Genomic DNA, 12,011 nt, shown 5'->3' on the forward strand with positions numbered 1-12,011 from the left:
ATATTTTTGTTATTGCAGTGCAGGCTCTTCCTGCCAAACGATCCACTCCGCCCAGCAACCCACTTATTTAATGTTAGTCTAATCACAGAACAATTCACAATGACCAATTAGTCTAGTCTTTGGACTGTGGGAGGAACCCAGAGCACCCGGAAGAAACCCATGCAGTTCAGAGGGAAAATGTACAAATTCCTTACAGACATTGCCAGAATTGAACTCTGAACTCCCCAAGCTCTAATAGTGTTGCACCAACTACTATAGTGCCCTATTATGTTACCATGGTGCCCTTTATTGCCCAGTTGTGTGAAATAAGCAGGACCATTCATTTGTTCCAAACGTGTAACACGTTTCTGTGGTGTAGTTTTCTGACACCCTGATCTAAGATCCCAGAGGGATGCAGGTCATGGGATGTTAAGAACTTGCTCTAGGCTGCTAAAACAATCAGCTACGTATTCCCTTAGTGCTGGTACACACTTCAGGTACACACAAAATAATCTGCAGATACTGGGGTCAAAGCAACACTCACAGCACGCTGGAGGAACTCAGCAGGTCGGGCAGCATCCATGGAAAAGATCGGTCGACGTTTCGGGCTGGGACCCTTAGGACTGTGAAGGGTTCCAGCCCGAAACGTCGACCGATCTTTCCCACGGATGCTGCCCAACCTACTGAGTTCCTCCAGCATGTTGTGAGAAGAGCTTCAGGTAGATGGATTACCCGGAGCAATTCCCAATTGGATTTTCAGTCTGAATGAATGTGTTGTATCAGTGTTTTCTCTAACCTTTGTGATATTTTTAGTTTAATCTACAAACATACATATATAAAATGTTTTAAAAGATGACGATCTTTGATTCATTAAAGTCCTTTAAGATTTGGAATATTATTCAATAGACAGTGCTAGAAAATGCAAGCTTCTGTTTAAGAAATGGGAAAAATTAAGAACTATAGACCTTATTTTCTTTTAAAGGGGTTTGTTTACAAACACAAAATATGCCTTTTACAGCAGAATATTTGCAAAGTTCAAATTAAAACATGACAGTCCCTGTCCAGGATCTATCTTGCCCACTGGTTCAAGATGGCCTCCAGAGGAGGACTTTGTATGCTGTCTCTGTCTCTCTCAAAGAACTCTTGGTTATCTACACATCAATTAACCGATGTCCCTTGTTTGACAAAATATAGGAATCAGTCATAAAGCATCTTATGACAGTACTGAGAAAATTGAAATCTTATTTGGCAAAGTTAACTATAAAAGAAAATTGTTAAGTTATTGTGTAAGGAAGTGTGACAATAAAGAGGGAATGACACAGATTTTGTTTCTGTGTTGTATGATTAAGGCTCTGTGTATCTGGTTCCGGTACCTGTTTTTCCAAAAGGTAACATACCAAAGGTTGTTAAACCAAAGACTCTGGTTTAGAATTAACATTAAATCCTCTAATAATGCTAAAGGATATAACTCAAGAATAAGAGGTTTGTTTCTTCGAAAATTGCCACTACTGTGTTACTAAGATGATCAGTACTGGGCCTTGGCTGTTCAGTTTTTATATTGACATAAAGCCAGGAATGAGGGTGATTTGTGAGAGGACAACAGGCAAAGGGATGGACGTGATTAAGCAGCAGAACTTGATCAACAGATGGAGAACAATGTGGGGAAATTAAATTCTGTACCTGAGTGGAAGAACAGGAAAAAGTCATGGAACTCGTGTGCTTCTGTTTGTCCACTGTGTGGCCGTGACATGCACATGACTATTTTGATCATCCATAATGAGGGGGTGAGCCAGGGGTCACAGATCATTGTAGAATCGGACATTAAATCCCTTCGTGGTTGGGGCCATTAGACAAGTGAAGAAGGTTGGGACCTGGGCCAAAGTGTGGTTCCTGAAGTGCAGGTGGTGAGAGGGGGAACTGAATTCATGAAAACGTGATTGAGAAATAATCAATTCTCATCACCTCCAGAGCAATGCAGATATCTTTAGCATAGGAACTGATCCAATGTCCATCTATACTGGGAAGTGTTCAAACTTGATCCCATGGAACAACTTGGAAATGGTCATCATCTGTCCAATCTGCTGAAATAAGTCACTGTGATCATATTTCTGGACCAGAAAACTTGAAACGTATAATAACCTTGAATTAAGAGACCCTTCATATTTTCAAAGGAGGTGACGCCAGATTTAGCACTATACAATAAGTTGATATATGCACAGTGTTACATTCTACCATTTCATCCAAGAAACTTCAAGAACTTGAGACTTTTGGAAGATTTGAAATGTAAATGAAGTCTTACTGAGAATGTGTATGGCTTTTCTGAGACTTTATTGGCATACTGTGTGTAATCTAGATAATCATGTGTTGAAGTCAGGGCAGTGTAGATTCACCAGATTCATTCTAACAGATGAGGTTTGCTCTGAGCAGGAAGTTAGATTAAGTTATATTCAGTGCAATTTAAGTCTGAAAGATGGTTTTACTAAAATCTACTGACACAATGTTTGAGAGGTTTTTTCCATTAGTTGCAGTGTCTGGGACTAGTGACAGGCTATGGACAAAGGGGCAGTCATTTAGGATGGGATGGAGAAATTCTTTAGTGCAGAGATTTTCAGATGGTTGAAATTCCGTATCACTTAAAATGTCTGAATGCTTAAGTCGTACATGATTTGGTGATCTGGTGGGAAATTGGGCTTGAGATAGGATGACCATGATCCAATCGAATAGTGGAGCCTGTGTGAAGGACTGTGCTACTACTATTTGTTTTCTTGTATATAGTTGGGAAAGGAATATGATTGACCTCATTTTGTCTTTATGCACTATGGTTTCTCTTATAATCTACTGAGTTGTTCCACACCCTGCCTGTTTTTTCTTAAAGCATACAGCTCCAAATTTTCTTTGGGCTTTGTGGTAGCACATTTTCCCACAGGTTTTCACCGCTCCTGGTTGATAGGGGAAACTGACTGAGATCTAATGAAGAGGAGGGTGTAGCTTGTACAAATGTAAATTGCTTCATGATGCATTTTCGGACAGTTTTCTATTGTGTAATATTCCTACATCAAATAGTTCTAATCTGACTTACTGCAAGAAAGCCAGGAGGTATTGAGTTTTTCCACATATTCTTTATACAGATATCCATGCATTAAAAAAAATACTATCTACAGGAGGCAGAATGACTGGTTATTGCTTTAGTAACTAAATAATGAATTGTGATAATTTTATCCTTTTACCCTCCCCCCCCAATCATCATTGTTTTGTTCTAAAACACTGCACACTACATAAATGTAGTTTATAATGATGTTTATAAATGGTGTTTATAGGACGGACAGATCTAGGGCAGCTTCACTGTCATAATGATGTTGGGATGCATCATGATTTGGGTATGGCAACTGCTCTGCCCGTGACAGCAAGAAACTGCAGTGTGTTATGGGAACAGCTCAGCATGTCATGGAAGCCAACCTGCCAACATCCCCTTAGACTCCATCCATACTTCTCCCTGCCTCAGTAAAGCAGCCAGCACGATCAAAGACCCTACCTACTGAACCTTCTCTCATATCCCATCGGGCAGAAGACATGCACCTGAAAGTAAATATTATCAGACTTAAGTACACCTCTACCCTGCTGTTATAAAATTACTGTATGTTTCCCAAGTAGGTTAAGCTGAACAATTGTCCTTGCAGTCTACCTTGTTGTGATATTACACCATAGTGTCTGTCTGCAATGCGCTTTTTCTGTATTTTAACACTTTATTCTGTATTCTGCTATTGTTTTCCCATGTGCCACCTCAATGCACTGTTGTAATGAATTCATTTGTATGGGCAGAATGCAAGACAAATGTTTCACTCTACCTCAGAACATGTGACAATAATAAACCAATTTATTTATTCAAAAAAAAGCAGTGAACTGTGCAAGGTTTTGTCACATCTCATTCCACCTTGATATCCATTTTATTAACTTGCAGAAAGCACCCACACTCAAGCAGTGGTGGTGATTGGAAGGAGGGGCCCAAACCAGGACCCTGCAGAGCCATAGTTTCCTCAGTAAGACTGGAATCTCTTCAATGTTAACTTGTGGCACACCTGTGCAGGTGTTAGTGGAGGAGTCTGAGGCACGCATCCTTCACAGTTGTGAAATTTTCCATTCCTCAAATGAGAAGAACGCTGAGGTGAAGTGAACCAGGAATTCCAACAAATGGGAAGGGGGAGAAAAGCACATTTGATTGTACAATCATGTGAAAGAACTATCGAAGGGAAGGCCTCAGTAGGGACAGGAATTCCTGGAGGTTTTGGGCTAATTCATGTCACTCAATGAATGAACACTTCAAAAGATGTTTAGTTCCCTAGGTTTCCTAATTCATTGGTTCCACTGTACCTTGTTTTAGGGATCTGGAAAAATATCTATGGCAGTTCCTTACCTATTCTTAAAGAAGAGTAAATATTACAGAATTAAACCAATTCAATCAATCACACAGCATCAGACACCCAATGCACCAATCCCCAACATTTTTCCTTAGGCTGTTATGTTATTTGCATGCTGCCTAGTCCCATCCATGCCTACATAAATTCAAGCTTCTTGTAGAGCAGTCTCATTTGAATTTGGATCACTGTGTTCAATTGTTTTTCTGCTTATTGGAAAGGACACTTCCCTGGCATCAGGAGACCCAGTTCGGCAAGTCCAGAGCTGACTGACTAATGCTGACATTTTTCAAGGTCTGTAGATTGTGCTTCAGTAAACAGGTCAGTGCTTTTTCCACAGTTAGTCACGGGTGCCGTAAAAGTAACAACAACTTCAACCTCACTATTATTACTGAATGCATCATTATGGGTACAACTGGCTGCTCAGGTAGTCAGGAACCTTCAGACAAGAAGCATATCAGTGAAGAAAGAGCCTACAGAGAGACTTCAAAGGCACCACTTCCTACCTTGGCGCCTCTAATCAACAATTAAATCACAAGCTCAGTTGTTATTAAGATGTGTATAACTGACTTGAATGAAAATACAGAGGGGCTGATTAGTAAGTTTGCAATCACCACAAAATTAGAATCATGGATAGTGAAGAAGGTTGTGATAGGATACAGCAGGATATACTGTAGATCAGTTGCAGATATAGGCAGAAAAATAATAGATGCAGTTTATGCACTCAAACATGAGGTGTTGCATTTTAGGTGGTTAAATCTAGATGGTGAAGGGCTGCAGTAAATAGAATTTTCCTTAAGAGCTTTAATATGCAGAAAGAACGTGGTGTCTAAGTCCATAGCTCCCTAAAAGTTCCAACACAAGCAGATAGGATGGTAAAGAATGTGTGTGGCATGTTTGCCGTCATGGGTTGGGATAGTGAGTATAAGATTCAGGAATCATACTGCAGTGGTATAGAAGTTTGGTTAGGCTGCATTTAGAGTATTGTGTGTAGTATTCATCCCATTACAAGAAGGATGTAGATGCTGTGGAAAGGATATGGAGGAGGTTCGCTAGGCTGTTGCCTGCATTGAGGAGTATTAGCTATAAGGAAAGGTTGGACAAACTTGGATAGTTTTCTCTGGAGCACTGGAGGCTGAGGAAAGATCTGATAGAAGTTTATAATAATACAAAGTGCCTACACAGTAAATCTGAATGGTCCATGAACACTATATTGCTATTCCTGTGTTTTTATTGTATTTTAATTTTAATAACTTGCACTGTACTGTTGAACTCCATCATGAATAGTCCCAAGGAGGAGGATTAGGCATGAAGCTAGCAGCCCCATCCTGTAAAAACGCAGTGTTCCAGGAACTCCAGCAGATGCTCCAAAGACCTCATCCCTGGGAGAGGAAGGGTACACCAAGAAAATGGGCTACACCTGGGAAAACTTAAAAGTCTGGCCCAGAACAAAGGATTCTGGTGAGCTGCTGTTTATGTTCTTTGTTTTATGTCTTATAGCTCAGCATCAGTGGCTGGTCAGATAGAAACATAGAAAACCTATAGCACAATACAGGCCCTTTGGCCCACAATGCTGTGCCGAACATGTATTTACCTCAGAAATTACCTTGGGTTGGTTATCTATAGCCCTCTATTTTTCTAAGCTCCATGTACCTATACAGGAGCCTCTTAAAAGATTCTGGAGTCTATATTCTAAGAAGAAACAGCTGGTCATTTAGGAAAACTTAATGTAATCAAGCAGCATAACTTTATGAAAACAAATTTAGGTTAGATAAAGTAGTTAGAGGGTATAACAAGCAGAATCATGGAGTCATGCAGCCTAAACCAGGTCCAATGGTCCACCTCATCCATGTTGATTATCCATACTTCTTAAAAGTATGAGAGCACTTGCCTTCGCTGCCCTCTTGGACAGTGCTTTCCAGATTCCAGACATTTCCTGGGAGAAAATTTTCTTCCTCAGACCCCTTCTGTACCTTTTACCCCTTACCCTAAATCTAAGCTCTCTATTTTTCTGTAGATATTACCGTTATGGAGAACAGTTCCCTACTATCTGCTCTACCTCTGCCCCAGATAACTTTGTATATTTCTGTCAGGTGTTTCTTCACCCCTCACCCCCCAGTTTTCTCCTCTCAGAGGAAAACAACCCCAATCTATCCAGTTTCTTTTCATAACTGAAACAATCCACCCCAGGAAAATGTGATCACTGAAAACTGTCTAGTGAAATTGTGTCCTTCCTATAGTGCGGCAGCTAGCATTGTGCACAACACTCCACATCCAGCTTAACCAATGTTTTGTAAAATTGTGTCATAATTTCCATGGTTTAATACCTGATGCCCTGGCTAATGAAGCCAAGAATGTCAGATTCAGATTTATTTATTTATCACATGCCATAAGCCTTCATCATTTTAACTACCTGTGTTGCTACCTTATGGATTTCTTGTACTTGGCCTCAATATTTGTACTTGTCCTCAAGGTCTTCTCCTCAATACTCTGTCTGTTCTACCCTTATTAGTTCACCCAAGGTGCTTCAATTTTCACCTATTATAATCAAGTCCTACTAGGAGAAGCAGATAAGGCCAAGTTCAACACTACTTCTGCAGGGTAGTGAAGAGGGTGTTGAGCAGGAGATCTGATTTGTCCTAGTATCTTCAGGAAGCATGACTCAATAACAACCAGAAGCTCAACAACATCAAGGAGAAGCAATCACTTAACTAGATCCCAACACTACCTATATATTCATTGTCTCTGTCACCAGGGAATCGTGTTGCAATTTATTTGGTTCATGGATAAATCGTATGATGTATGTTCAAGGCTTCTTCAGCAGTAACTGATTTCTATCACTCAGCAGACTCCTGGGCTTACCTTGTCTGAATTTCCACGCAGGTCCTGTTCTCCATTGACTCAGATGGATGCCATTATTCCTTCTTTGATAATTGCTGACAGGATCCTGGAACCACCTATCCAACAGATAAAATTGCTGCAGTTCTGGAGGCGAGACTTCAATGCAGCCTCTTTAAAGATAATTAAATGCTAGCATTTTCTCACGCGATTTCCCCCCATTTCTATTATGCACCTGAACAAGTTTCAATTTGCATCCTTTGCTTTACCACTCAATATCCTGAGGGAACAATTTGTAAAATAGTGCCACTGTCAATATGGCTCCTCCTCTCACCGTGCAACCAATTCCTGCTACCAGTGTTTTGCACCCAGCCAACAAGAAACCCCATACAACACAGAAATCCTGGGTGGAGCTTGTCAGCTCCTTTAAAGTCCAAAACACAATCCCAGCACGCCTAAATCTGTTTGCTCTGTGACTGTGACCACTGTTACCATTTAGTTTCGCCAACTAGATCTTGAGCTAAAGAGATGGAGCAGTTAGGCGGTCAGTTAAATCAGCTTGTGTCCAACACAGGAAAGGAAGTGGACAAGAAAGGTAATTAATCTGTACCGAAGTTAATATTTACCTGTCCTGTGTCACCTTTGAATTTGTACACCTGAAAAATCCCATGTTTTGATGTTTAGTGAAGATTTCTTAAAATATATTAATACAGAAAAATTAATAGCTTACTGATTATTGCATTATTTTTAATTTAACCTTGTGTATATTTTTATTATAACCTGATATTGAGATTTTACCAATTTCTACATACCTACTACATAATGCTAAAAATATGCTGTATTCTGGTCAGGGTTATTGCAAATGATTTAATGATCTGTTGAGTAAGGAGCTAAAATGTAAATTTACCAATGCATTACTGTATGGAGAATGTAAATAGATGGGATGGTATTTTGCAATGTGGATGTTTGGCTCTGAAACAGTATAATTGGGTTGAGTGGGTAGGCGAGATCCTGGTTTAATGTGGGGAAGTATGAAGTTGTGCACTTCAGTGACAGGAGTCTAATAGACCATTAAATGGAGAAAGATTGCAAATGAGTAAAGTCAGACTGATCTGTGTTGTGCATGAGTTACAAGGTCAGAGGGCAGGTGCAGTGAGTAATTATGAAGACAAATGACATATTCGCCTTTATTGCAAGAGGGTTTGAATTTAGAAATACTAGGATATCGTTATAATTGTGCAGGTTACTGGCAAGGTTGCACCTGGGGTTATGTGTGCAGTTTTGCTCCCTGCATTTGAGAAAAAGATATACCGGCTTTGGAGGCAATCTAAAAGAGATTCCTTAGCTGAATTCCTGGGATGAGAGGGTTCTCTTATCAGGAGTGGCTAAAGAAATTAGCTCTATATTTTTTGGAGTTTAGAAGAATGAGGGATAATCTTGCTGAAACGTGTAAACTCCTGAGGGATATTGACAGGACAGGTGACGATATATTTTCAGTAGGGGGAGAGCCTCGAACAAGGGGATACAATTTAGAAGATTGGTGGCAGTCATTTAAAATTGAGGTGTGTAGAAGCTATTTCTGGTACTGGTTGGTGTACTTCTGGAAGCCTGTACCCCAGAAGGCAGTCAGGTGGCTCAGTGGAGATATTTAAAGAGGTAGATAAATGTTGGGCTGTGGAGAACTGGTACAGAAGGGTAAATAGGGCCGTGATAATTTTGAATGGTGAAGCAGGCTTGAGGAGCCAAGTCACCTATTGTTGCTCCTGTTTTCTTATGTTCTTGCATTATATTGTCAAATATTTGAAAGATACAAAGAACAGTATAATCTGAAGATATGAGTTATATCTTTTGAATATTGTAAGCTACAATTTCCAATAACTCAGACTTGGAATTCCTAAATCAACACCTTCCCTGTTGTTTGTAAAACATAATTAATCATTCAGATCCTTTTAGCTTAACATTTTACCATGAGTTGTCAGTAGCAGACTTTTATATTGCAGATGAAGAACGTGACCATGTTTCCCTGATAGAAGTGGGAATTCATTTCCGTCTTGAGAGAGGCAAAATAGATTAATGTTACTAGGTGGGTTATGGTGGATTGTGGCAGGCTAATTTATTAGAGATAAATACGGCAAAGGGAATTATGGCAAAGGGTGTGTTATGCCAAAGGGATAGAACTGTATGAAAGTCTGTTACATCGAGGGGTCCGACCTGCATTATAGGTGTTTCTTTAATAGTGTTCTTGAGTTGGAGTGTATGTAAATTAGACAAAGAGACAGTGGTGATGGGCTCTTTCAGAATATTAGTGTAAGAGCCTTTGATGTACATGCTGTAAGTGTATTAGTTTCAGGAGCAAGGTGTATATCTGAGTGTCAGAGATAAAGATATGGCATTTGTTGGTTTGCTTTAAAGGGGAAGGTGTGAAGTATATTGGAGTGTTAGAGGAGAGAACACGGAATTTGTTGGAGGCTGTTCGTGGGGAGGATATGGGGTAGATGGGAGTGGGTTAGAGGAGATGGTCGGGTATGTTGGAGGGTGTTACAGGGGAGAATGAGAGGTATATCAGAGTGTGTAGAGGGGAGAGTGTGGGATATGTCAGATGGTATTAGAGGGGAGATTGGGGTATATTAGAGTGTATTAGAGGAGAGGGTGTGGGATTTTTCAGAGTATGTTAGAATAGTATGGGATATATTGGACGGTGTTAGAGGGGAAGGGTGTCATCTATGCAAATGTTACTGTGAAGGATGTGGAATCTACTGGCGTGCATTCTAATGATGGGTGCGGTTGCAGTTGGATAGAGAGAAGGGTGCGGTCAGAGAGAAGGATTATGATGTGGATGATTAGTGTGCAGGCTCTGGGCTGGGTGATCAGCAGCCACTGCCTAAATTACTGAGTGTCAATTTTTCCCTCCAGGGAAGGAAGCCACAGGAGCAGTGAATCAGGGCACCGGCCAAGTGCAGCAGGTCATCGAGCAGGGTACGGGCATACCTTTCCTCCCTTTGCATGTCATGCCTGTTTTCGTGAACGTGCTTTCCTGTTTCAGTTCCCTCCGACACTCACTGTTCTCTCACCTTAGGCACCTCCTGTATCAAAGACAAGCAGTGATCTGGTTCCATGCCAGCTCAGGAAAGATCAGCCATGATTTCCCAGTCAGGACTTGCTTTTAGTATTTCCTCCCTTGCAAAGTGAACTTTGGAGCAGGGCCTCCTTAACATATGTCAGTCAGGTGCAAGGATAAGAATCAGATTATATCTCTCCTTCAGCATCCGGTGGGATAATGGACCATCAGCAGCTGCCCCTGCTACTCTGCATATTGTCTTTTACATTTCCCTTTTAAACAGTAAATGTCCTGAAATAGTAAAGCTTATGCTACTTATGAAAGTCAATTCAGTTTATCTTCCATCTTCTTAATGTTCCCAAATTGTCCTCTCCAAGGGGGAGCAGTGTTCCCTCTTGCAGTCCTGAGCTCTCACGAAGAGTGTTCCTCATCCACCCCTGTTGTTCTGCCCCACCCAGATCCTATTGTAGTTGAGGTAGGCAACCTGTCATTGTACAAACTGTACCTGGGCATACCACACGTCCAAGTGATCCCTGGTCAATGAACTTCAAATATGAATTGCAAGCATTACCTATTTCACTGACACTCATAACTCATTTATATTGGTTAAAGATGATTCATGCTTAGGAATATTTGTATTCAGTAGACCCTGAGATCTTCTGACCACAGGCTGCCACTGTGACAATAACAGCCTCAATTTGCATGTCAATTTAATGATTCAGACAAATTCAAAGAATTATTAGCTGCCTATTGCAAAGAACGTTTCACTGCAATGTTTACAAAGCACAGCATTGGGGACATTTCCGAATAATGTAGTATCCCCAATGAGAGGCAGCGGACACCACCGTCCCAGCATTTGCCCACTGTCCTGTGAGCCGCAAGCTCTTCCTGGTTTCTTATAAATTTTCAGAGACTCCATAACGGTCTGGGAATCCTCAGGCATAAAGATTCAGAAATCTGATTCCCCTGATGTACAACTGCTGTTGAAAGGGCAGCTTAGACTGGAGCAGTATAATGCTAATGTGCTGAGATTCCCTGCTCCAATACGAAATGTGATAGTGATGAAAACTGGGTAATAAAAAAGTACATTGGATTAATTATGTAAACTTGTCCTTTCAGCTGTTGATAAGGGTGCCGACGCTTTGAAAAAGGCAGGGACCAAAGTGGTTAACAACATGAGCGGCAGTATTCCAGGTATCGGAAAGTGATGGGTCATCTCCAACTTCGAGCAGCAATCATCATTACAATTTTTCTGCAAGACTCATGTTTGGAAAGAAATTGGTCCTTTTTAACTGAATAAATGTCTCTATAAACTAACTCGCTGTCCAGCTTTTTTAAAAACATACATTGATTGCATAGTCACTTATTGTAATTCTGCTAGCTAATTTATTTGTATTTTTGAAAAGCCCATTGCAATTATGCTGTCTTCACATGATTTGTGTGTGTGACTGTTATATACAGCATTTTTTAGTCTATATATGTTTCATTGAAGAATGTATGTGAGATCATGTGTGTATAGATATCAATGAATGTGAGCATGAGTTCCTACATAGTTTGTTTGTATGTGTGTGGGTGTATCTTTGAATTCAAATTCCACAAGATGAAGGTTTCTCCCAACCTGCTTCGCACTGCCCTCCGACAAAAAAGGTTTACAGATCATTCCCACAACTCAGAAGCTATCTCTCAGTGAAGGCAGACATCAGTAGTGGAATTCACCAAAGCCT

The 12,011-nt window shown here is 40.5% G+C and overlaps 1 long non-coding RNA gene across 1 annotated transcript; it reads left to right on the plus strand.

Moving 5' to 3' along the window:
* The first annotated feature begins 7,683 nt into the window (after positions 1-7,683).
* On the plus strand, positions 7,684-11,595 carry LOC134358200 (uncharacterized). Its single transcript, XR_010020826.1, has 3 exons — positions 7,684-7,824; positions 10,143-10,205; positions 11,407-11,595. It is a non-coding gene; the product is annotated as an uncharacterized LOC134358200 (long non-coding RNA).
* The last annotated feature ends 416 nt before the right edge of the window (positions 11,596-12,011 follow it).

This window comes from Mobula hypostoma, chromosome 18, assembly GCF_963921235.1.
Source record: "Mobula hypostoma chromosome 18, sMobHyp1.1, whole genome shotgun sequence".
Classification (NCBI taxonomy): domain Eukaryota; kingdom Metazoa; phylum Chordata; class Chondrichthyes; order Myliobatiformes; family Myliobatidae; genus Mobula; species Mobula hypostoma.